The 25,084-nt window shown below is 35.8% G+C and overlaps 1 protein-coding gene and 1 long non-coding RNA gene across 2 annotated transcripts in view; both read left to right on the forward strand.

Moving 5' to 3' along the window:
• The window catches only part of LOC134752369 (CUB domain-containing protein 2), a 369,359-nt gene that overhangs the window by 110,627 nt on the left and 233,648 nt on the right, over positions 1–25,084 (forward strand). The window lies entirely within an intron of this gene.
• Positions 18,752–19,659, forward strand: LOC134752741 (uncharacterized). Its single transcript, XR_010128766.1, has 2 exons — positions 18,752–19,260; positions 19,298–19,659. It is a non-coding gene; the product is annotated as an uncharacterized LOC134752741 (long non-coding RNA).

Here is a 25,084-nt window from a genome sequence, read left to right on the forward strand (position 1 = left end):
GTGCACGTGGCCCAACCAACCGTCTCTGTTTCAAGACTGCTGTGATACTGGGTAAACGTGAGATGCTAAGTACCTTCTCGTTTGTAACTCGATCCGTTCCTGTTTGGCATACGACGGCGACGTTCAAGTCTCAGCACCGTACAAGAGTACGGAGAAAACACATGTCTGATAAAATCATCTTCGTGTTTATGGTGGTGGTGGTGGTTAGATGCTTATTGTCCCATACTCTTGTACTGAGCTTTCCGAGCATCGTGGATGCCTTGCAAATACGAATATTAATCTCTGCTTCCAGCGAGAGATTATTGGTCACGGTTGATCCAAGGTAACAGAACTTTTCAACAACTTCCAGAGGCAAATCATCCAACCATATTGTTGGGTCTTGATTTATGCTTTGAGCCATTACTACTGTCTTCTTGACATTAATCGACATAGAAAAGAGTTTGCAAGCCGCATTAAATTTGTATACCATACTCCGAAGCTCCTCCGGTGACGTAGCAATGAAAGCGGCGTCGTCAGCAAATAGCAAATTGTCAACATACAAATCCTCGCGGTATTTTTTGGATGTTGAACAGTTTACCATCCGGCCGGGTGTGTAGATATATGCCTTGTGTGGTATCCCCGAAGGCAACCTTCAGAAGTACGGAGAAAAAGATTCCTTGTAAGAGTTAGTTCATAGGCCCCTAATTATTTTGATGTGTCGTTTGATTCTACCCCTTATAATAAGGCTGTAGATATGATTTTTGAACACAGAAATAGCCGAGTAAGTAGATTTTCATACCCCGATTCGACCTGCATTCATAACTTTTTTCTCAGTACACATGGTACTACTTTCTCGCACTAGTGCGAAAAAGAGTACTTTTCGTGTATACGTCGAAAGTTTAAAGGGCCATATGTTCTGTAAAACGTTGTACGATACACGTGCGAAAAGGTAATTCGCAACTCGTGTCGATTTAAAACACTCCCTGCGGTCGTGTTTCAATTTATCGCCACTCGTTTCGAATTTCCTATTTTCCGCACTTGTATCGTAAATAACTATTTCGATTTTGTCGCTTAGTTCGTTATTCCATAACGCAGTCCAATTGTTCTGTACCTAATAGATACATAGGAAGAAAGGAATAAAGAAAGAAAGATATATTCATTGACTAAGATGCGTAAAATCTAAGACAATTCCGTGCTTCGATTATGACAGGTAAACGAGATGGCGCTGTACAGCTCCATACACTTTGAAAAGTTCACATTTGACAATTCAGTGACCGCAAAACAGATGGCGCTGAAAAAACATATGGCGCAGTTCAGCGCTATCTGTTTTGGATGTCAAAGTAAGGGGCACGTTTTTTTCTTACTTTACCTCTCTATTACAATCAATACACTCGGTACAATAATATGATTATTGTTAAGACCCACCAGCATCGTCATTCAGATCAAGAACTGAATAACAAAAACTCTCTACGGGAGGCTTTAAGCGTTCACTTCATAAACCGTCAAGAAATTCCGCCTCTTTGTTGAATATTATAAAGAGTTTACTGTTTCTCAGACTGAATTTTCATTACAGCAGCGCTAATTACATCGTGCCTTTGTCTTAAAAAGAAGTCCTTTATGCGAAAAAAATACCTCTAAATAAAATAATGACAAGCGTAAACCTTGTATTTTATTTTAGACGTGATTTTTATAAAAAGTACTTGCTTTAATTTTTTTAATTATCGTCGTGCGATCAAAGTTGAAGGCAAAAACACTGAGCTATGATAATTAAGAGGAAAATTAATTATTTTATATGTCAATCCTAGTTATACGATACATAAAGTCTGTCAATTTTGGTTACTTCTTCTTGATTTGCTACAAGCAAATAAAAAAAACGGACAAGTGCGAGTCGGACTCGCCCACCGAGGTTTCACTTTTTAGTATTTGTTGTTATAGCGGTAACAGAAATACATCATCTATGAAAATGTCAACTGTCTAGCTATCACGGTTGATGAGATACAGCCTGGCGACAGACAGACGCACAGACGGACAGACGAACAGGCGGACAGAGGAGTCTTAGTAATAGGGTCTCGTTTTTACCCTTTGAGTACGGAATCCTAAAAAGGTTTAACAGAGAACAACCTTACAACCAGATAAAAAACAATAGCATCATAACCTCATAACTACAACAAGATATCATTAATTTCATACATATAAAATCAAGATTCAATATGAACATTATACAAGAACCACCCTCAATTTGGTGATAATAACAAGCCAACTTCCGTGCAGCTGTCGTATGATAACCATTAACCTAAAAGCGTGCGGTACTTCGCTTAATGTGACTCCAATTTAGACTGAAATAATCTTACCATATTGCTGGCCGTGGTTAGGCTAAATGTAGGTAGGTAATATCTATTTAGTCGACATTTCGTTTAATATTGGTCGTCAATCTGGTTGATATCTAATTTATTTTTAAGCTATGTATGATTGTAATGCTACATAGTAGCCTTTACTATACTATTTATTAGTTTACGCGAAACTGGCGGCGTAAAGCATAACGGCAACGTGTCGTGATTAGCGCAGAATGGGATATAAAATTGTACAAGTATGCAAAAACTTACGTAAGTAGGGGAGACCAAGGAGAGTTGACACATATTTTACTTTTTCGGTCATAAGGTCATAACTCTGTTGTATTAAAAGCTATATTTATAAAATCTGTATCATGTTATAGCAATTTTCATAACCATTTACCACCCAGAACAGAAATACCATAGAGTTCTTAGAACTATTTAAAAACATTTGTTGTGTGCTCCTAATACCGAGGTAACTTAAAACAGGTACTAGGAGCAGGTAAGTGGACTCACATCTATAATTTATGAATTAAAATAATAAATAGAAAACTAGTGACCGTGAAACATTTTCACCGGTAAGCCCAGCTCATTTTAGAATTTTGGTTTTTAATTTTGCCTGTTAGCGGGTTATAATTTTAAAAACAATGCTATACTAATCAATATTTTTTCGAGAAAACTAACTAACTTATTAGTGACTGAAGCATTATAAATACACGTATTTTTCAATAAGGTTTCAATTGGTAACCAAAATGCTAAAATAAAATTGAAAAATATGATTTGAACAATTTGGTATGACTGGAGATTAAAATATTCGGGTCACTAGTATTATAATTTTCGTGATAATTTTACTATTTTAAGAGGGGGTATAAAGTTTGAAAAATAGAAGGGAATGAAAGATGTGGCACGCGGCGCGAAATTTACGACGGAAGATAAGGATATCGCGCGGGTTTAGCAATTTTACCTCAACTACTCAGAAAGTTTGTGTCTGTTTAAAATTTTGCTCGTGAAGTCGCTTGACTAACTTGGCTATAGTCAGCCAAAATAACTAGTCATATATGACTAGTTATTTTATATTAGCTTCTGCCCGCGACTTTGGCTGCGTAGAATTATTAAGTCCATATACTGAAGGGACGATTTCCGGGATAAAAACTATTATACGAGGTCCTTTCACGTATCTTTCGCCATTCAGAGTACTATTTTCGATCAGTAATACTAGCTCTATTCGGCTTTGATGTAATAGAAGTAATATATTAAAATAAGAAAAAATATTGCAGGCTTGTACGTTTATGTGAGGAAAACTACACTATACACGACACGTCATAATAAGATTAATTTAAGTACCTACATATTCGTTGTGTTAAGCAAATACTGTAATAATATCCTCCTCGCCTAGAGAGCTTAATAAAGCCTTCGGACAGGCGTGAGTGGTATTGATTAATGATCCACAATATGGCAGGTGATGCCAAGTTGTTCGGAATTTTCCTGTGTTCGCATTTTTGACGTGATTCCGACTCATCATTTATAACAAATTACTGACGGCTCTGTCACACGGATTTCGATGAAGTTGGTTGTAAGTTATCTGTAGGTTAATGCATAATAATGAATAAGTATGTATGGCAATTTGTAGGATCACTTCCACGCCCTACGGATTTTTTTTTAACTAAAGATGCTTAGATGATAGTGATAAATCGTTTCAAAACCACATATTGACAAAATAATTTTCCTAAATCTGCCTTTTCATATATTAATTATATATATTATAATACATCATATATCATTCAATGTACCTAATGATATTCAAGATTTGAAATTCCTGATACATCAGTCTGATATGGTTTGCAAACAAAATTTGAACAAATTAACGTTTCCAAAACACAATACAAAAAATACCACAGCCACGCATACAAAATAAAGTAATTGAGTTCGCGCGAAATTATAAATGAACTCTGGTTTTGTTGTCAAGTCGGGCTTGTCGTAATCTACGCCGAGCGGCATTTGGCTTGTCCGAAATGGTCGGTGCCATCTCCGCCCGAACATTATTTTAAATCAAAACAACATTTTAGGTTGCGGAACAGAAAGTAAACATGTTTTTGGCGGGTGTTTTAACTAAGATTTTAAAGTAACTGCAATTTAGTACTTTTTTTATTTATTTTAATTCAAACCTCAAATGAGGATCTCACCTATCGACTACCTACCTATTTATGTGGACGAAAATTATGATATGTTATCGAGTCGCTCATAAAATGGACGAATAAATCTTTCTCTAATAATTAATAAAATTAAGATAAAAACATTTTAATCATGAAAAGTGTTCTAAGATTTCGTAACATGTCAATAATTTCGGTACTTAAGATTTGTGATCTGGCATTTCTTTTGACTTAGAGCGATTTGTGGAAAACTATGAAAAGGTAAAGGTGGAGGTAGGCCTCCAACGAGATGGAGCGACGACCTGGTGAAAGTCGCGGGAATTCGGTGGTTGCGAGCGGCACAGGATCGGTCGGAGTGGCGAGCCTTGGGGGAGGCCTATGTCCAGCAGTGGACGTCTATCGGCTGACATGATGATGAAAGGTAAGTACAAGTACAATCAAGGAATTTATTTCCAACCCACTTTAGGTTCAATATCGTACAGCAAACTGTCACCTTAAGAACTAGCACGACATTGTTTTGACATGTCGCATTGTTATGTTTTAGTAACTAGCCAACAGATTAAATACGTTGACATGTAGTTGACAATTGACATGATGAACTGAAGGTTTTTCTATAGATGCGCCCGTGAGGTAACATATTACGCAACGCGACGAAATTAAAAACACGTTTTAACATTCCTGACAACATACCAGTCGTACCACTCCTTACCCTTGATTTATATTTGAAAAAGAAAACAAAAAAAAAAAACAAAAAAAAACTTTATAGGGCTGTATCTCCTAAACCATGCGTCGTAGCGCAAAAATAATATAATTTTTGTTGCCCTTTATGAAACCCTAAAGTAATATGCAAAAAACAAAATGAAAATAAAAAAAGAAAAATAAATATCTTTATAGGGCTGTATCTCCTAAACCATGCGTCGTAACGCAAAAATAATAAAATTTTCGTTTCCCTCCAGGTGACCCTTGATTTATATTTGAAAAAGAAAACCCAAAAAAAAACAAAAAAAATACAAAAAAACTTTATAGTGCTGTATTTCTTAAACCATGCGTCGTAGCGCAAAAATAATAAAATTTTCGTTCCCATCTAGGTGACCCTTAATTTATATAAAAAAAAACCCAAAAAAAACAACAAAAAAAAACAATAAAATATTTTTATAGGGCTGTATCTCCTAAACCATGCGTCGTAGCGCAAAAATAATATAATTTTTGTTGCCCTTTATGAAACCCTAAAGTAATATGCAAAAAACAAAATGAAAATAAAAAAAGAAAAAGAAATCTCTTTATAGGGCTGTATCTCCTAAACCATGCGTCGTAACGCAAAAATAATAAAATTTTCGTTTCCCTCCAGGTGACCCTTGATTTATATTTGAAAAAGAAAACCCAAAAAAAACAAAAAAAATACAAAAAAACTTTATAGTGCTGTATTTCTTAAACCATGCGTCGTAGCGCAAAAATAATAAAATTTTCGTTCCCATCTAGGTGACCCTTAATTTATATAAAAAAAAACCCAAAAAAAACAACAAAAAAAAACAATAAAATATTTTTATAGGGCTGTATCTCCGAAACCATGCGTCGTAGCGCAAAAATAATAAAATTTTCGTTCCCCTTTATGAAACCCCAAAGTAGTATACAAAAAACACAATGAAAAAAAAAAGAAAAAATCTTTATAGGGCTGTATTTCCTAAACCATGCGTCGTAGCGCAAAAATAATAAAATTTTCATTCCCGTCTAGGTGCCTTTCAGAAAAAAAGAAACAAGACAAAAAAAATTTTCAAAAAAAAAATATATAAGATCATTACTTGTCTATCTCATTATGATCCTGTTGTCCTTTAATTTATTTGTCGTTATTATGGCTTCCTTTGTCATTTATATATATATGTATACTATGTGTTTATATATATATATTTGTATACAATAATACATGTAGTCTAATTTAACTATATATGTGTAGTATATGTATTATATTATATTTTTATTGTTTTCTTTATTTTGCACCACCCGATAACTACCGTTTCGTTCGCCATCTCTCTATCTGAAGGTTGGCTGGAAGAGATCGCTGTTTAGCGATAAGTCCGCCTGTTGTTACCTACCAATTTATATCTTTTCTCAATGTCTGTATCTTTTTTTCATGTAGTGTGCACAATAAAGCATTTTATTATTATATATTTTATTTTTCATCTGTATCTCCTAAACCGTGCGTCGTAGCGCAAAAATAATCAAATTTTTGTTCCTCCTCGATACTCCATGCACTTCATAACCTGTCACATTACGACATGAAACAATCATCGTCATCATCATCATGTTTGTATTATTATTTCATTGCATGTTTGAGAAAAGCACTATACATACCTCGGCGTGAAAAGGGGTTGGTGGCCTCATAACTATCCGTCTATTCTATTCGGCCGGCAACCCCTTACTTCACGGCCTCTATAGTAATGTACTATTATAATAGAAGTGGTTAGCTATTCAATTGTATACTACACTCATGGACAAATTTAGAGGAACGCAAAAAAAAGTTTAGATTACTTTAGGTGCTGTGATCCAGCAACTAAACATTTTTTTGCGTTCCTCTAAATTTGTCCATGAGTATAGGAAGTAAATGCCTAGTAGTAGTAGTAGCAATTAAACCTTGGAAAATAAATGTTATTGGTATCATTTCGTACAAATAAGTACAAGCAATCTAAGTCGTGTCATTAGGCACCTCGCTCGATCGCACTTATTGGTGAACACCTGTGAGATACCTAATGAGACGAAGAGAAGGTCATATCATAACTGGATGTAAACCTTAACAAATTGTTAAAGCAGAATCGCCGTCATACGCAATTCATTCATACTCGCTCGGTTTGTATTCATTCATACGACTTAAACAAACAAAGACTGTTAAATACACAAGTATTATAGACCCGTGATACAGAAGTACGGAGAATATTTAATTTTAAACCGGTGCTATTATCATTACGTGAAACGTAGATTTAAAGCCTCTTTTGTTCCAAAAACTTGAAGGCGCTCCAAAAACTTGAATCCTCTAGAACAATGAGTGGAGCCTACAGGTAATAAGGAAAGTGCTTCGCCGGGTTAAATTAAATATGAATGTTCCCACGTAACTGCTCTCTTTTTCTAGTCGAAACATAATCCCTTGCTTTCATTCTATCCTCGTTCCATGTCCTTTTTACAGGGGTCTTTTATGGTCGCTTCAGCAATGATTAGTTATCGCAGCAAAAGTGGGCGCGTTTGTATTTTTCTTTGAAAGTTTTACCACGCTGGCTCCTCTCACTCTAGAGCTTGTGAGTGGTACCAAAATAATAGATGAATACTGCGTTAGATAAAATTAGACGTTTCATTGAACGTTTATGATGCTATTATAGGTACACACCACACCTACGTAAACGGCTTAAACACTGTTTACGTACATTGCTACTTAACACTGTTTTGATTGCTGACGATATGAAAATACCAGTACCTAATAAAAAAAAAACAATTGGCAATGCACACAATCAATCATCAGTCAATTCCGCTACAAGCTGTCATCGCCGAGACGATATGTATCCGATGCAAAATAAATGTCCCTTAAAACTGTAAACAATCCAACTTCTAAGTCAGCGCAATAAAAATACATTTCTGTTTATGCCGCATATTTCATACAACAAAATATCAAAAAATTCGTTGACCTAGAAACATGAAAGGTCTGCTTCCGCTGCTTTTCAGCACTGTATGCTTGAAAATGGAGACCAATTCTAGTCTTCGAAACATGCCGCGCGAGTGGCTAATTATACTTAAGGACGTAAAATTTATCTCAAAACACAATCATCAATGAATAACGCCAAAAAAAAGAAAAAACCCAAAACCGTGAAAACATGAAAAATAGACTAAGAGTAGGTCGGTAGGTAGTCGACACGACGGGATTTCCAATGACAAAGTTAAGTTTGTTTCTCAATCCAGTTTATCTTTTTAATATTTTCATAACTTCAATTGTACCTATTACTTAGATTGTTATACGGAATACTTGGTGCACGAGTTCGACACACTTTGCCACTTTTTTTACATCACTTACGCCTTTTCTTTGTGTTTAAATTAAAGTTTTATTTAGGTATAGTAGTACATGGTTAGTTTTGTATTCAGGACAACATACTGAATGCATTGATATACATACACCCATATCGGAGATGACTGGAACGGAAAGTAACCTAAAACCTGATTTTCCGCCTTACTACTAGTTGATAATACTATATGACTACTAATAATAGTAATAATGTATAACATTAATTTTCAGATAAATCGAGTGTGATTTGTGTGACGCAGGGCACTTAAACAAAGGAATGCAAAATTTAATATTGTCTTCGGTTACCGCGATAGTTACTCAAAAAATAAAACTATGAAAACGGATTATATCGCGTATATTGAATTTATACTACATCCCGACGTTTCGAACCCTTTACAGCGTTCGTGGTCTACGGGTGACCACCCGTTCATTGACCACGAACGCTAGTAGTATAAATTCAATATACGCGATATAATCCGTTTTCAAGTTTTATTTAATGCAAAATTAAATTATGCGAACAGTGTCCATTACACACTATATCTTTGAGGTGCCGTTGATAGTAGATACTGTTACACGGAGATAAAACTTCAATGGAATTAAAGTTTGTACTTACATTGTTTTTGCCTCTTCTAAGCACTGTTCCTAAACAGATAAATAATTTCAAAGCAGGATTTTTATAAGTAGGTAAGTTTTATAAAGGGACAGGTTTAGTATCACTGACTTCTATGCCCTTACGTTTGATTTTTTTCTAATTTTTTATTTTTTTTATTTTTATTTAGGCAACAAACAGTCATATACAAAAATGATGTAATAATAAGCAATGTGTTAATAGACCTTGAGTGCCCTACCTTAATTAAATTTTACGCAATTCTAGGGATTGACAGGGCAAGCTATGCTGGCGCCATCTGCTAAACACTTCGACCGGCCAACCCCATTTGAAATTGAGGGAAGGTCTTCTAAGACCATTTTCGCGTAGCAGCACGGGATCTGGTAGCTCCCTTCACTGACCCAAACCAGCCCGTATACCTGGCTGATTTTTGAATTTCTAAAAGTATTGAAATGCTTAGTATTATATCTCCACATATAATGAAGGGAGCCACACGCAATCAAGCGCTCGCCCACCGAGGGTTCCGTACTTTTTAGTATTTGTTGTTATATCGGCAACAGAAATACATCATCTATGAAAATTTCAACTGTCTAGCTATCACGGTTCATGAGATACAGCCTGGTGACAGACAGACGGGCAGAGGAATCTTAGTAATAGAGGGTCCCGTTTTTACCCTTTGGGCCCGTTTCTATTTCTACCTCACGAATCTCACGATGTCACCACCTATCGAGCAAATTAGGCACTACTTAGTTAGGTCACCTGTGTTAAAGTGACATCTGACATCTTTGTTAGTTATTATTAAACTTAACTTCACCATCTTGTTTGACATGGATAGTGTAAAGGTCACTCACACAAACAGGCCATGAGCAAAAATTTCTCAATTTTTTAACGAATTATTCAATAATATTATTGAATAATTGGCTCCATAAACCCGCTTAGACAAACGAATCTATACCTAATATACTACTTAAGTTAATCGTGAAAAAATTCTACGTACATATTAAGAGAAAAACTGTAATTAATATTGTATGAAATTCACATAAGGAGAACCACTTAAAGCTGAATAAATGCATGCATATTTTTAGGGCTAGTTAAATAAAAGCTAGTTAAGTAAAAATTAAACGAATACGCAGCCCGCGCTTGATCAATTAAAAATAAGTTTTTTTTTTCATTTTTTCAAAACAGAAAAATAAAAAATAATTAAAAACAATACGAAATTTAAGTGTAAAAAAATACAAAAGTTTATGTAGCAGCATACAATCACTGGGGATCGAACCAGGGACCACCCGTTGCAAACAAAAAAAGCGAATGTTTGCAAAACACGCCATGATAGTTCAGATAAGCTGACGAAATTCGGCTACTCATTCTCGAGTAAAAACTAAATATCTAAATACCGCCAAAACCAGTGATACAAATTATTTGCATTTTTCGATATTTAAACTGTAAACATGTCTCAAAAAGAAAATACTATTATGATATCGATACGACTATTTGTTTAGGCGCGAGCTATCACGACTCGGCCATTTTGAACAATTTCCAAAAACCGGATGGACAAAAAAATTCTATTTAATCATAAAATTTGGTCACAAAATTTCACGAGAATCGGTTGAGAATTGCGACCTGTAGAGGAGAACATCCGGACATACAAAAGCAAAACGCCCGAGTCAAACCGTAGACCTTCGCTACGCTTCGGTCAATTATGCTATAATTCGTATTTCACATAAAATAACCCTAATGAAGAGCGAATTCGATGGTATGTTGCAAGCAATGCGAAATCCCCAGACAATTTACGTGGATAGCCGAGACGACAACGTGATAGCACGACGTATTATCCCGCTAATGATAATTACTCCTAATTAAGCTGTGTTTGTAGAAGGCAAGCAGTCACCATGCGTCATGATTGCTCTTGTACTTAAATAATTGCACCAAAATAAAATAATCTAATATGTTTGAGTCTCACGGGAGTTTTAGAGTTTTTTTTTCAATACTACTCTTTTTTTTTAAAAGGACGTAAGTGCCGCGAAGGTAGTAGGCCCTTTTGCTTGTATGGCTCTTTCATATCCTATGATGGCACGGAACCCTCCATTATGCGTGGCCCGACACGCATATTTTATATTTCGTCAGGTGATAACCAAAACTCACCCATTACTGTTACAATTTAAGAGCCATAGTGAACCATGCTAGACCAAAATAAGGTTATTTTTTTGCAATTAGTGAGTTTTGGTTATCACCTGACGATTTATGAATTAGTTAAATTACACAAAAATTCTTAATCGTGTACGCGACAGAAACGTCACATAACAATACCCGAACTCGTTAGTAAACCAATATTGGTGGATCATCGGACACTCTAATGCAACAACTAATTTGGTATTTAGATTTCAAACAGTCCCCTTTCGGCTTATCCTTTGTCTATTGTTAAATGAAACCGCACGTGCTACTTACTAGCATAAAAAAATGGTAGGGCCGTTTTAACCGGTTATTGAATTACCACTCTATGAAGATTGCAATGAGGTTTAACCCTTAATTTGGCAGAGACTTTGATAACACAAATTGATATATTCTGCTAACAAAATTGAATAATTGCACCTTCAGAAGCTTCCAAAAAATAAAAATAAAAATCTAGATTTTCCAGATCCCGAGAAAAACTATGTCCGCTACACCGGACACTGCCCAATTCCTGGAACATAATAGACTTAAGGAGATGTCCGCCGAGACGCACATTGCCAAAGTAATAAAAAAATATTTAGAAACAAAACATGTACTTCAAAATTCAAATATATACATTATTAAGTGCGAAAATCTAGTTTACAATTTCTGGGATGTTTTCCTGTAACGAAACATATTCTGACATTGCACTTAATACAGTATACTACTTTTTTTTTGTTGCAATACCTACATGCCACCCTCAGTTTTGGTGCTCATGAAATGCCTAATATTATCATAAATTATAACGCACTGAGTCAGCTGGACGAGCTTTCTAATTTTTTGCATGATGATCTGATTGCTCTGACCTGGTAGACTTAAGTCTGAGCTGTATATGTATCAGTCTAGTCGGAAAACTTTTAGTGGCTTTGATTCCAGATTTTTTGGGCAATTCCCAAATCTTATAAAGACTACTGGTCTAAACAATTAGGTATCTTAATTGTTCCGACCAGTAGTCTAAATATGATGACATCATGACGATTCCCATCATAATTTTTATTGCCAAAAAGTCACGAAATTTGACAACAGCCAAATCAATAGATCTCCGATTTGTGCACTGTGAACTTGTTTGTTTTAGTAACAATGTCAAAAAAATTATCTTCCGAGAAAAACTAGAAAATATCTCATTTGCTGAACTATTAGGATCTAAGTCCTGGTATTCGTCAATTCATGATCGTTTATAATTTCCATCTCGGCTTTATAGTTGGAAAAGCGATCAACGCCATGTATATTTCAGTGAAAATTTCTTGACAATTCTGCGCCTTTTGCTGGCAATTTTAGGTTGTCATGATCGAGTTTTTCGCGTTATGGGTACGAAGACGAAATAGACGGAATATCAGCATAATTTTCTTGATCAATAACTTCCCGCATAATATGTGTTAATGGACAAGTGCAACTTGCAATGTATGTACTTCATAAGTATTTTTAACATTGTTGTAAATTAGCTCATGACCATTTTCAGAACAACTTGAAATAGGTATTCAGTCGTTCTAGCTAGGATGACAATGAAGATGCTGATGAGGAAACATACGCATCAGCGTCAGAATTATCAAGTACATTTTCGTCAGTAGAAACTTCACTTGCTTCAGATTCGGCATGCTAGGTATAAGCGCCAAAATCTTAGCTGAGCGGCCTACCTCCTTCTGCTATTAGGAGGTAAACAAAAAAAAATCTTAGTAAAGAAGCGAGTTCGTATACGAAAAATTTATATATTAATAAAAATAAGCAATATTATATTAGTAAAGTAAAACTCGGTGTCATTAGCAGAGTCCGCCACTGCGGACAACTATTACACATCGTTCACAGCATATGTGGCAAAGTCCGGTGCGACGGACAACTGATTCACGGCAGTTTAGAGAATGACAAAGTAATAAAATGCCCTTTTATAATATTATTTCCTTTTAATTATATAACAAAGATTATTATTTTTAATTCAAATCGACTCTCTTTTTGCAAAATAACAAAGTTATACGCATAGATACCTTGGCAAAAACAACTGACGTGCGAGACGGTGCCATCATACAAATTTACTAATATAATAAAGGTGAGGGTACTTCAACTATATTTTTCTACCCACCCGCATAATATCAAAAATCGATTGCCATGTGAAAAAATAATAAATAATTTCACGAAAAGCTGTCAGATTTTTCCAAATGAGTTGACCGCCCCACCGGACAACGTCAAATTAAGGGTTAAAATGAACTAATGGGAAAACATATTCCATAGCTGTGTGGTCTTTGCGGTTACTGAGTGCCGGCAAGTCGAACGCTACAGAACCAGTCTAAAATGTGTCATCGATATGCGTAACAAAGGCGCGTTATCGGAGAGCGCACTTACACTGGTTTTTTTAGCGTTAGACTAGCCTGCGCTCAGGTGCCATTTAAAATTATGCACGAACCAGGTAAGGGACCGTACCGTACCGTACCGTACCGTACCGTACCGTACCGTACCGTACCGTACCGTACCGTACCGTACCGTACCGTACCGTACCGTAGTATGAAGTTCATGGCCTTCACTAAATTAAAAAGCTACATTGTTTCACTCCCTGGAGTGAGGCTCTCCAGGGAGTGACGAAAGTAGGCTTGTTCGAGCTGCTGAGGTGAAAAATAAATATCACCATTTTTACTTATCCTTGAATTGCTCGCGTTGTTAGTTGCCGAGATAGTACATGTATCCGGCACTATATGCCGTCCATAAAAAAACTAATTGACGTAGTATAATAATAGAATAACCTTTTGGCAACTATCCGTAGAGCTTAAACTTTTGGCCATTCGTAATAGGATTAAAGTTTAAATGGAACATATTTTGAGTGAATAAAATGCTTTGTGAACTAAGTAATCTGGTAGTGTTGGCGACAAGCGATTATAAACTGTACTGAACTTCGATGAAGTTAACTAAATCCCGAGAATTAGGCAACCGTAATCCGCTTCGAAGTGTCTGCGTATTTATGAAGATTAAAGTTATCGGGGCTCTATAAGCTTATTTTGTTAAAGTCCTCTAATCAGAGTATTACAATTTAGGTTAATAGTTAATAATCGAATTTAAACTGTCGTGAGTCATACTAACTTAAGCCAAAAAAATCGACGACTCGACTTTAGGGTCACAGTTTTAACCTAAACTAACCAAGTAACCACGATAGCCTACTTAATTTGTATGACTTATAAAGAGAGCAACAATTTCATCAGTTCGGTATATTTAAGCCACAACTAAATAGGTATTTAGGCTTAATAATAATAATTGTTCTAGAACAAACTAAGTTTTCGTAACAGGCTATGGCAAAACAAATTAGGTGTACTCGTAGTTAGAGCAAAATAGTTTGGCCTAAAATTGAGTTCGGCCGGTAACCTAAATACCTAGCGTATAAGGGTGGCACTTTCACGCGTCTAAATATCTAAACATAAAAACTTTTGCATTAGGAAAATAGTAACAAAAATTGTTGAAATCGGTTCACATGATAATAAGGAATTATCTGAACAAGTTTGGGAACAAATCAAATTATTTTTGCGGGGTGGCCTAGGGGTTCATGGCGTTAGCCGCGATAGCTAAAGACGCCGGTTCGAATCCGGCCTTCACCACTGGAGGGATTCGTCACTGTTTCTTTAATATATGACATCTATTACAGTGCACTGCACAACCTTATTCCTCCGTCCCATTTTTACCATCGGACCACACGACAAACGGCACTCCGGCATCGCTTCATGGTAGGAATTCCAAAAATACGCACGAAGCGTTTTGCTTCTACATTTCTTATGCGAACTGCCAAGGAGTGGAACGCCCTGCCCGAGTCTGTGTTTCCGCATGAGTACAATTTAAAGCTCTACAAGGCAAGAGTTAATAGGTATCTCATAGGTAAGCGTGCTCCATCGTAGACCACATCATCACTTACCATCAGGTGGGATCGTGGTCAAACGCCTGCCTATTCATCATAAAAAAAAAAAGTTTTTAATTTATATATAGTAGTGTGACTACTTTAAAAAAACACAAATCAAAATATTTAATAAAATAATTGTATTTGTTCTCAAACTTGTTCATAGATGGCAGCACCAGTCTCTCTCGCTACAACGTAAATCCGTAAGGAGTTCGTTTAGGAGGTGCAAGCGCGCACTGCTTGCCCTTAGAGCTGTGGTCAAAGACGCCTAGTCTTACTAAGATGGCATATAGTCGAGAAATTCGGACGGGCACCGCCGTGGCGGGGTGGACTAGGGGTTCATGGCGTTAGCCGCGATAGCTAAAGACGCCGGTTCGAATCCGGCCGTCACCACTGGAGGGCTTCGTCACTTTTTTTTTTCTATAATATATGACATCTATTACAGTTTTTAAGGAATTATCTCTGAACAAGTAACTGTCAAATTTTTTTTTTGTGACGCTCACTTTTACTGCTGACTGTACTTCTTCTCATTTGCATGTCTATCGAGTACTTCTTAAGACCTTTCTAATGAGCCTAAACTTGATGTGTTTGTGTTTTTCAATCGAGGAGTTCCTTTGGCTATTTACCGGCTGCATCATCAGAACACCTCCATATTATAGCATATTATTGCATTGTCACCGGAATTACGATAGTACTCCAAATTTCAACTGAATCAGATACCGGGAAGTGGTTCAAATTTTAGGTTCAAGATTTGAAGCACTATATATACAGGGTGACCTTAGCCATTAGACAAACCCTGAAATCCCACGTAGGGTTACTTCTCAGGAATGCTCTAACGTTAATATTTTTTTAATTAGAACAAAAGATAAAAAATACATTTTCAAACAAGTTATTTCCAATAATCGACAACAAAAAGAAACATACTGTATTAATGTAAATATATTAGAGTAAAATAAATACCTCGAATAATTCACAATTTAATACTATTTATCCTATAAAGAAGAACCTTGAAATTATGAAAATTTATTAAGGCTTAGAACAGCTTGTTTGGAACCATGACACGATATCTTCCCAGGTGTAGGTATCGGGTACAACTGGGGCACTAGCGAACGGATCACAATTTGGAGTATTCGTATTTGCGCTCCCCGAAAGTCCGCTTGAGGATGGATAACTATGAGATGCAATTTCCAGTTTGAAATTTTTATCGAACTTCACATTGCCTTCTTCATTCCAAGTAAATCTTTGCGCTTGGTTCTGCCATTTCACGATCACTGAGGGATATGGCTCCCCAGTTTTCACAGTTCTAAACACGCAAGCTAATTGCAGTGGCGGTTTCTTCTCTAGTGAAATAACTGTAGCTTCTAAATTCACCTCGCTTGATGCAGTCCTGCATTCCCCTAACTGAGATAGGGATAACACGAGTCCTAAGAGTAGTACCTTCATCTTTTGACAACAGAATGTTACTGACAGATGTTAGTATTTTAACATCGAGTGCAAATATATAATTTGACATTGCGTAAACATCATTAGATAAAGAGGGTCGGTAAAAGTCAAGTAAATGAGCTCATTTAGATAACCTACTATCGTATAGCATAAATAAATATCAGAGTGTACGTACATCTGTAATAGTTTTGGGTGAAATACAGCAAGTATGGGATGCAGCATTGCAGGGTTGCAGAATAGAACATTAAGAACTACGTAATTTCTTAAGTGAAACAGATGGAGAAAGATCGTAAGAGAGAAAGTGAAGTCACGACCCTCAATATTGAGGAATACGAAGCAAGGAAGAGGAATTTCTTAAGTACGTACGAAATGAGCAAGGTACTATAATTACAAGTAATTGACTTCGTAATTATATTCCCGCTTCAATAACAATATTGTTTTGTATGTACTTTTACTTATTTAAGAAACGACTGAAGTTAATTTATAGTAACCAAGTTGTATGCAGAATGGCTAGGCAAATTGTGGTAACAATACATTTACGTCATATGCTTTTAATACATAATTTGGAGATATAAAAGGTCCCCAAGTCAGAGTAAATACGAATGCTAATAAGAATAATAAGGTGTTAAGGCTGTCAAGCGTCAAAATTAATTCTTCTCATATGACATAATTGTTTCGCGTCGGCAGGCTTTATAGTAACAGTCTTAAAAACGAATGCTACAGAATACATACCGCTACAGAATATATAACTAGTACCACAATCGGAATAGGACAAACTGCGAAATCTCTTGGACAGGGGAACACCCAAATGTTCCGAAAATGCTCTTACGGTTTATATTGCGATGCTGCTCTAAATTCTGTACGTATTGCTATAAAGAAGGCTATGAAATGCAGTTTTTTTATGAGTAGCAACGTTTATCACATAAAGTTGTTGATAAATATGTATATAAGTAGCCTTGTAGCAAGGTGCTTCAAAAATACACGAGTCTATTTCTGAGCCATTAACGAGCGTGTTCTCATATTTTTAAAGAACCTATCCAGATTTTGGCTTATAATACACAATTTAAGTATTATTTCTAGTCTTAGTACCTGCTTATACAATACTGCATTTTTTGTTAGGTACTTTTATGACAGATATTCAGCCAATTTCTACTTCACACAGTCAAGTCGGAAACGTCGGAAAGCAAATAAAATTAAATCCAGCTTTTTTGTCAATATTGTGAAGATCGAATGAAAAGAAAATAAATGCCTTAACCATGTTTTCCCGATTTTTATAACCACGACTTTCATAATCCCGATTTTTACGACCGATTTATACGTCCAAAATATCAAAATTACGATTTTTAAAAACACAATGCAAGAAAACCACGACTGTGTTATTTCCGAATACTTAAAATCCGATTGTCATTTGAACGAAAGCTTTTTTCCGAAAATATTTTTTTCCGAGTTCCTAAATTCCGAAAAATCATTGACCGATCGGAAATAAGGTAACTCGGTATTCAAAAATTCGGTCTTTTGAAAGGTCGGAAAAATGAAATTCTTGATATTCAAATGAAGACTCACATTTTAGTAATTCGGTATTCAGAAATTCGGTCTTTTGTGAGGTCGAAAAAATTAAATTCGTGATATTTAATTGAAGTCCTACGTTTTAGTAATTATGACGGGTGCCTGTCGTGCCACATCATGTTAAATTCGCCGTTCTAAAATTCGGCATAAAATATTTTTGGCATAAAAATTCGGCAGAACTGCGAACCCTAAGATAACGAACTGTTGCCAGAAAAGTGGGTTACGTTAGGTTAGGTTAGAACTGCGACCTCCAAGAATACGAACTGTTGCCAGAAAAGTGGGTAAGGTTAGAACTGCGACCCTCAAGAAAACAAACTGTCGCCGGAAAAGTGGGTTAGGTTAGGTTAGAACTACGACCCCCAAGAAAACGAACTGTTGCCAGAAGTGGGTTAGGTTAGGTTAGAACTGCGACCACCAAGAAAACGAACTGATCCCAGAAAAGTGGAGTAGGTTAGGTTAGAACGGCAACCCCCACTGAAAATAATTGTTTTTAGAGAAGTAGCTAGGTATAGGTTAGGTTAGAACTACAACCCCACAGAAGGGACCTGCTTACTGCTTAATGTAAGGAATGTAACAAATACTATTGATAATTATTCTTCTTCAATATTCTTAAGACCTGCTGATGCCAAAGAAGTTTTTAAAATCATAATGTCACTTAAAAATAGTAGGAGCTCTGGGTATGATGATATTACAACATATATTCTTAAGTTGATTGCCCCATGGATATGTCAGCCTATAACTCATATTATAAACCTTTCGTTTGATCAAGCGGTTTTTCCCGAGCAGTTGAAGCTGTCCGTGGTGAAGCCCTTATTTAAAAAAGGAGACCGTAAGGATCCCAATAACTATAGGCCCATAACAATTGTTCCAGTTATTTCCAAAATAATTGAGAAAGCAATGTGTGAAAGGTTAACGGGATTTTTAGAAAAAAACGGTCTATTGCAGGCAGAACAGTATGGCTATAGAAGAGGACATTCAACTGAATTGGCTTGCTTTGATTTAGTTAAATATGTATCTGAAAGCCTGAACAGCAAAATACCAATATTGTCAATATTTTTAGACTTAAGTAAGGCGTTTGACTGTGTTGAACACGACAAACTCCTTGCAAAGCTTGAATGCTATGGGATTAGAGGAGTTGCACTTGATTGGATAAAAAGCTACTTGTCACAAAGAAAACAATGTACTGAAGTAGTAAAAACAGAAAAAGTAGGTAAGAGTTTTGTTAAAGCCAAATATCGTTCAGATTTTCGTGAGGTACAACTAGGTGTTCCTCAAGGGAGCAACTTAGGTCCCCTATTGTTTTTAGTATACATCAATGATCTACCACGGGCAATCTCGCATAAGTGTATACTATTTGCAGATGACACAACTTTATTAATAAGGGGTGAGAAAGTTGATACATACGAGACTATCGTAAATAATGCATTGGTTGACATTAACAATTGGACATGTAAAAATAATTTAAATATCAATATGGCAAAGACATTTTTTATTCAATTCTACTCATATAATAGTATTCCAATTCAATTAAATATCAATTACAATAATTTATCTATATCAAAATGTGAAAATATTAAATTTTTAGGATTATTCATTGACCAGCATCTAAACTGGAAAGAACATGTAAATGCGGTGTGTAGTAGATTAGATAGGTTCGTCTTTGCATTAAGAAAATTAAGATATACTGTCAACTTTGAGGCAGCTGTCACAGCCTATCACGGCGTGGTATCGTCAGTGCTAAATTATGGGCTATTACTGTGGGGAAATTCGGTAGATGTCGAAAGAGCATTTCTATTGCAGAAAAAATGTGTCCGTGCAATAATGAGAGCCTGGGTAACTGATAGCTGCCGACCACTATTTCAGAAATTAAAAATATTACCACTGCCATGCATGTATATTAAAAAAGCATGTTTACTTGTAAAAAACCGTCCAGATTTGTTTAAAATGAGATCTGAATTCTTCTCAAGCCAGAGAACTCAATACCAAAATCTACTTTATCAACCCCGGTGCAACTTGGATATATATAAGAGGAATGCGTACAATATGTGCATAGTTCTATACAACAATTTGCCCAACAGTATAAAACAACTAAACGCTATGGAATATAAGAAAAAACTAACTAGTTTTATGTTAGAGCACTGTTTCTATAGCGTTAAGGAATATTTGGAATGTAATTTGCAGTAGTACCTAAGAATTAATGGTTGAAAAATGTATTTATTTAAGCTAAGTGTTCTTATTATTAATTAATCAATCAATTACTTATTATGAATTTTAATATTGGAATTTTAATATTGGAATTTTAATCTATTAATTATACTATTAGATAACTTTTTTTTTTTTGAAAATTTGCATGTCGTTATGCGACTGAATACTGTACACCATATTTTAACAAAACAACATATGTATTTTAGAATTAAGTATTCTTGCAAATAAAGAATCTTTATCTTTATCTTATCTTTACGGAAAATGAATAAAAAAAAATGGGATATTTAAAATAGGAATCACGTGAAATCGGAATTTAAAATTATATCCATAACTAGACTTATATTGACCGGGATATAGACCGTGATTACCTTTTGTATTATTTGTGAGCTCCCGATATGCACATCCCGTGAACATGATGCATGTAACTGCGTCGAAATATCGGGAGCTCACAAATAATACAAAAGGTAATCACGGTCTATATCCCGGTCAATATAAGTCTAGTGAAACTAACCGTGAATCATTCAAAAACTCTAATTATATCCATAACATCGTGAATACCTACAAATTTTTCCGACCTCTCGTTTGCTGAAAAAGTAAATGTCTATGCTGGAATTAGGTTTATTTGGCTTGTGCTCCAAAATAAAGAGTTACATTTTTGTTCCAAGTACCTGAGTACAAATTATTAAGTACCAATGGTGTACTAAATCCTTATAAAATAAAAAATGCCAAAATGCTATGTGGTGTTGCTATGACATGACATGTTTAAAGTCAAACTTGAACTTTTGCGTTACTTACATTTTGGATCTAGAATCAGATTACAGCATTCACAGCTAAACATTATACCAAAAAAATATTCAAACAAACCACTCGCTCTGTGCCTTAATTCATAATTTTTATATATTTTTTCCAACATGCTCGGAAATGCTCGCAATTTGTTCGTAAACCAAACACGGATAGTACCTACTCAGGTACTAATGTTTACTATTGTTTTTCCTTGAAAAATAAAAAAAAGAAGAAAAAAATCAAAAAATTGAATTGTGTTCTTTGAGAATGAAGTTGTCTAATTTATTTGGAATTTTATTTTACTGGAGCCTGGGTGATAGGTAGCGTGAAAAAAACCGCCTTATAATTAAATATATATATAGAATTTAAAAAAATCAAATGGTCTATCGCTAAATAAAACATACTTACCCAAGTATACTGTGCGGTTTCGAATAAGTCGAAAATTATTTTTTGCTATATATTTTGACCACATTGGTTGAAAAAAGCATTATGTGTATTGTATTATATACTCCGTGGAAACAGGAATTTTCTGGCTTGAAACTTTGGCCAGACCTCGGCCAAGCTCGCCCTAATAACTACCTCAACAGAAAATGCCTTTCTTTTAATTTCTCGTCAACAATGTACTATTTGCTCATTGTCTTGTAAAACTATAGTTTAATATTTAAAATTTCTACTATAAGAGGGCTTAAGTACCATAAAAATGTGAAACGCAAGAGGATAATCACCTTCTTAATTATTCTTTCAAACATGAATTAAAAACAGTAATTATTTTAGCATTAAGATCAAATTATGTTATTATGCAGTTGATATATATGTATTGTAATAGTCAATAACAATATCATGTCATGTCTAATAATTTACTGGGAGTATTCCGACCATATCACTACGGAAGTAACTAGATACTTAGGTTAGTATTCCACGGCGCACAAATAAACTTCGAGTAAATTGCATTCTGGTCCCAAACACACTGAACTTTCGATCTTACATTAACTCAAACTGTGACCCTAATTGAAACTATTTCACTAACATTTAGAAGGCTTCCTTTTGATGTTGTCGTGTAAGTTTATCGAGTAACTTACAGTTAAGTACTTACTATTTCTCCTTTAGCTTAGGTCGTCATTATATTAAGTTATGTACACGACATCTATAACTATGATGTGTACCTACTCGTATTTGACTGAGTAAATAAACTAAAAAGTGGGTCATAATGACAAATAAATATAATAATAATTGTTTCAAAGTTCTCTTAATATGAGAATGCATTAATATTAGTTAAAGTGGATGTAGGTCTGTCCGAGGCACCTCTTTACCTTCCCTATTTTAAAGACCTCTTCTCATCTCAAGGATATATCTTCAAAGCGAGAACAACAATGAGAACCGACCCGCATACTTGAACTTTACATTTCGCTTTAATTATTATTGAAAGCATGTGATAAATACTTTTTTTTAACCGACTTCAAGATTTCAAAAGGAGGAGGTTATCAATTCGGTTGTGTTTTTTTTTTTTTAATGTTTGTTACTCCATAACTCCGTCATTTCTGGACCGATTTTGAAAATTCTTTTTTTGATTGTAAGTATATACATACAGATTGGTCCCGTTTTTGTCAAAACGCAGTTCTGATGATGGGATCCATGAGGAATCGAGGGAACTCCTCAAATTAAAGGCTAACATATATATATAGTGATTTTAGTATTTTCATCAAGAAATCAAGCACTTACATTTAAAAAAGTGACATTTGATGAAGTGGAACTGCTGATGATGATCAGAACGGAACTCTTCAATGACGCATAGTTCACGTTTGGCGATTTGTCCTCTTCGTTATGTTTGTTAAGCAAGTTCAAGAAACATTTTTCTCAAGCTCGAGTTCTGATGATGGGATCCATGAGGAATCGAGGGAACTCCTCAAATGTGAAAGGCATACATATAGTGATTTTTGTATTTTTATCAACAAATCCAGCATTTCCATTTTAAAAAGTGACATTTGATGAAGTGGAACTGCTGATGATGATCAGAATGGAACTCTTTAATGACGCATAGTTTACGTTTGACGATTTGTCCTCTTCTTTATGTTTGTTAAGCAACTTAAGTTTTTAAGGCATATTTTTGTCAAGCTCGAGTTCTGATGATGAGACCCATGAGGAACCGAGGGAACTCCTCAAATGTGAAATGCATACATATTGTGATTTTTGTATTTTCATCAACAAATCCAGCATTTACATTTAAAAAAGTGACATTTGATTAACTGGAACTGCTGATGATGATCAGAATGGAACTCTTCAATGACACATAGTTCACGTTTGGTGATTTGTTCTCTTCCTTATGGACCCAGACCCAAACTTGGACCCGGACTCGGACCCGGACCCGGGTCTGGACATGGACCCCAACTCGGATCCGGACCCGGACCGAACTGTGACCCAAACTTGGACCCGGACAGCCGGACACGGACCCGGACTCGGATCCGGACCCAGACCCGGACCCGGAAATGCTACTAGAAAAGTGGGTTAGGTTAGGTTAGAACTGTGACCCTTACAGAAACGAAATGCTATCAGAAAAGTAGGTTAGGTTAGGTTAGGTTAGAACTGCGACCCTTACAAAAACGAAATGCTACTAGAAAAGTGGGTGGTTTTACCTCCTTTTCTACATTATTAGGCAATATTATAATAATTAGGCAATTAGGCAAAATTAGTCAAAAGATGGATTAGGATAATTATGCAAAATATGCTGTCTATTTCATTTCATTGACTGAAATCTAAGAGTGCATCATCAACAATAAGTAAACTTTCAGCGGCATCCCCCATTGAAGTCGGTTTTTTTTTTCTTAAAATTATTTATTATGTCTTTCCCATCACGGAACAATGGTGATCCGGACCTTTGGAGGCGTGCGCAGAGCCGAAGTCAACACGTAGAAACCCTTTTGACACTTTAGTGAAATGTAAGGGATACACCGAGCGGATGCTGCCCTTGCCCGTGTCATGGGACGCACGCAGAGGCAGCACCCGCCAGGGTGTAAGACTATATTATTGAGAGTTGATGGAATCTAAAATGAACTAGGTTATTAGGTGAAAGCGATGCACTAAGTATAGGATATAAAAGCTATGGGATATAAAACGGACGCCTGCCTAATAAAACGGTATGCAATTTTATTTCCGGCAGACGGTGACTCGCCCTCACAAAATGGGCCCTCATAAAAAGCGACATCTAGGATGGCTCAAGGGCAACATCGGTGTGAACTGCTCAGGGGTGTCGAGAAGTGTGCGCCGCTTGCTGCCAACTTGCGTCTTATGTATATTTCACTTCCCACCCTGGTTCATAGCTCTAACGACTCCACTCTGGCCGGCAGGCAGAGAATCCTACCCCACCCACCTTCCTTGCGGGTAACAGAACTCCCCAGGAGCACTCGGGTACACGAGGTCGTTAATCCCCAACAGCTCGCCATAAGCTGCCCTACGTTGACTGATTGCACTGGTAAAACCAGCGGGCGATGAGGCCTTCAAATCTATTTCTATAAAGAAAAGTACCTACTGTATGTAATTGCATGAATTCTATAGTAATTTAAATTGTATTTTTTCTTATTTACTCGTAATGCATGTTAATTATAAGATGTATTGTTTTGAAAAGATGTGTCCCGCCGCCTAGTTTATTGCCGGTCCCATATTGGGATACCCTCCTCCAATTGAGGGGGGATTTAAATCTTCTCGGGGTAGAGGTGTAGGGTTAGAGCCGGCGTAGCTTTATTTGACGTTCATAAGCGCATAGTAATATGCCTTATTGAATAATAAACTATCTTTATCTCTTTATCTTACTCGGTATTTTCACAACCACAGGGTACGCAGACAGTACAGAGTGATAAATACATACCTGAAATGTGGCTTCGATTTTAGTTTCAATATTAATTTCTGGTCAAGTTT

The sequence above is a fragment of the Cydia strobilella genome, chromosome 2 (assembly GCF_947568885.1).
Source record: "Cydia strobilella chromosome 2, ilCydStro3.1, whole genome shotgun sequence".
Taxonomy (NCBI): domain Eukaryota; kingdom Metazoa; phylum Arthropoda; class Insecta; order Lepidoptera; family Tortricidae; genus Cydia; species Cydia strobilella.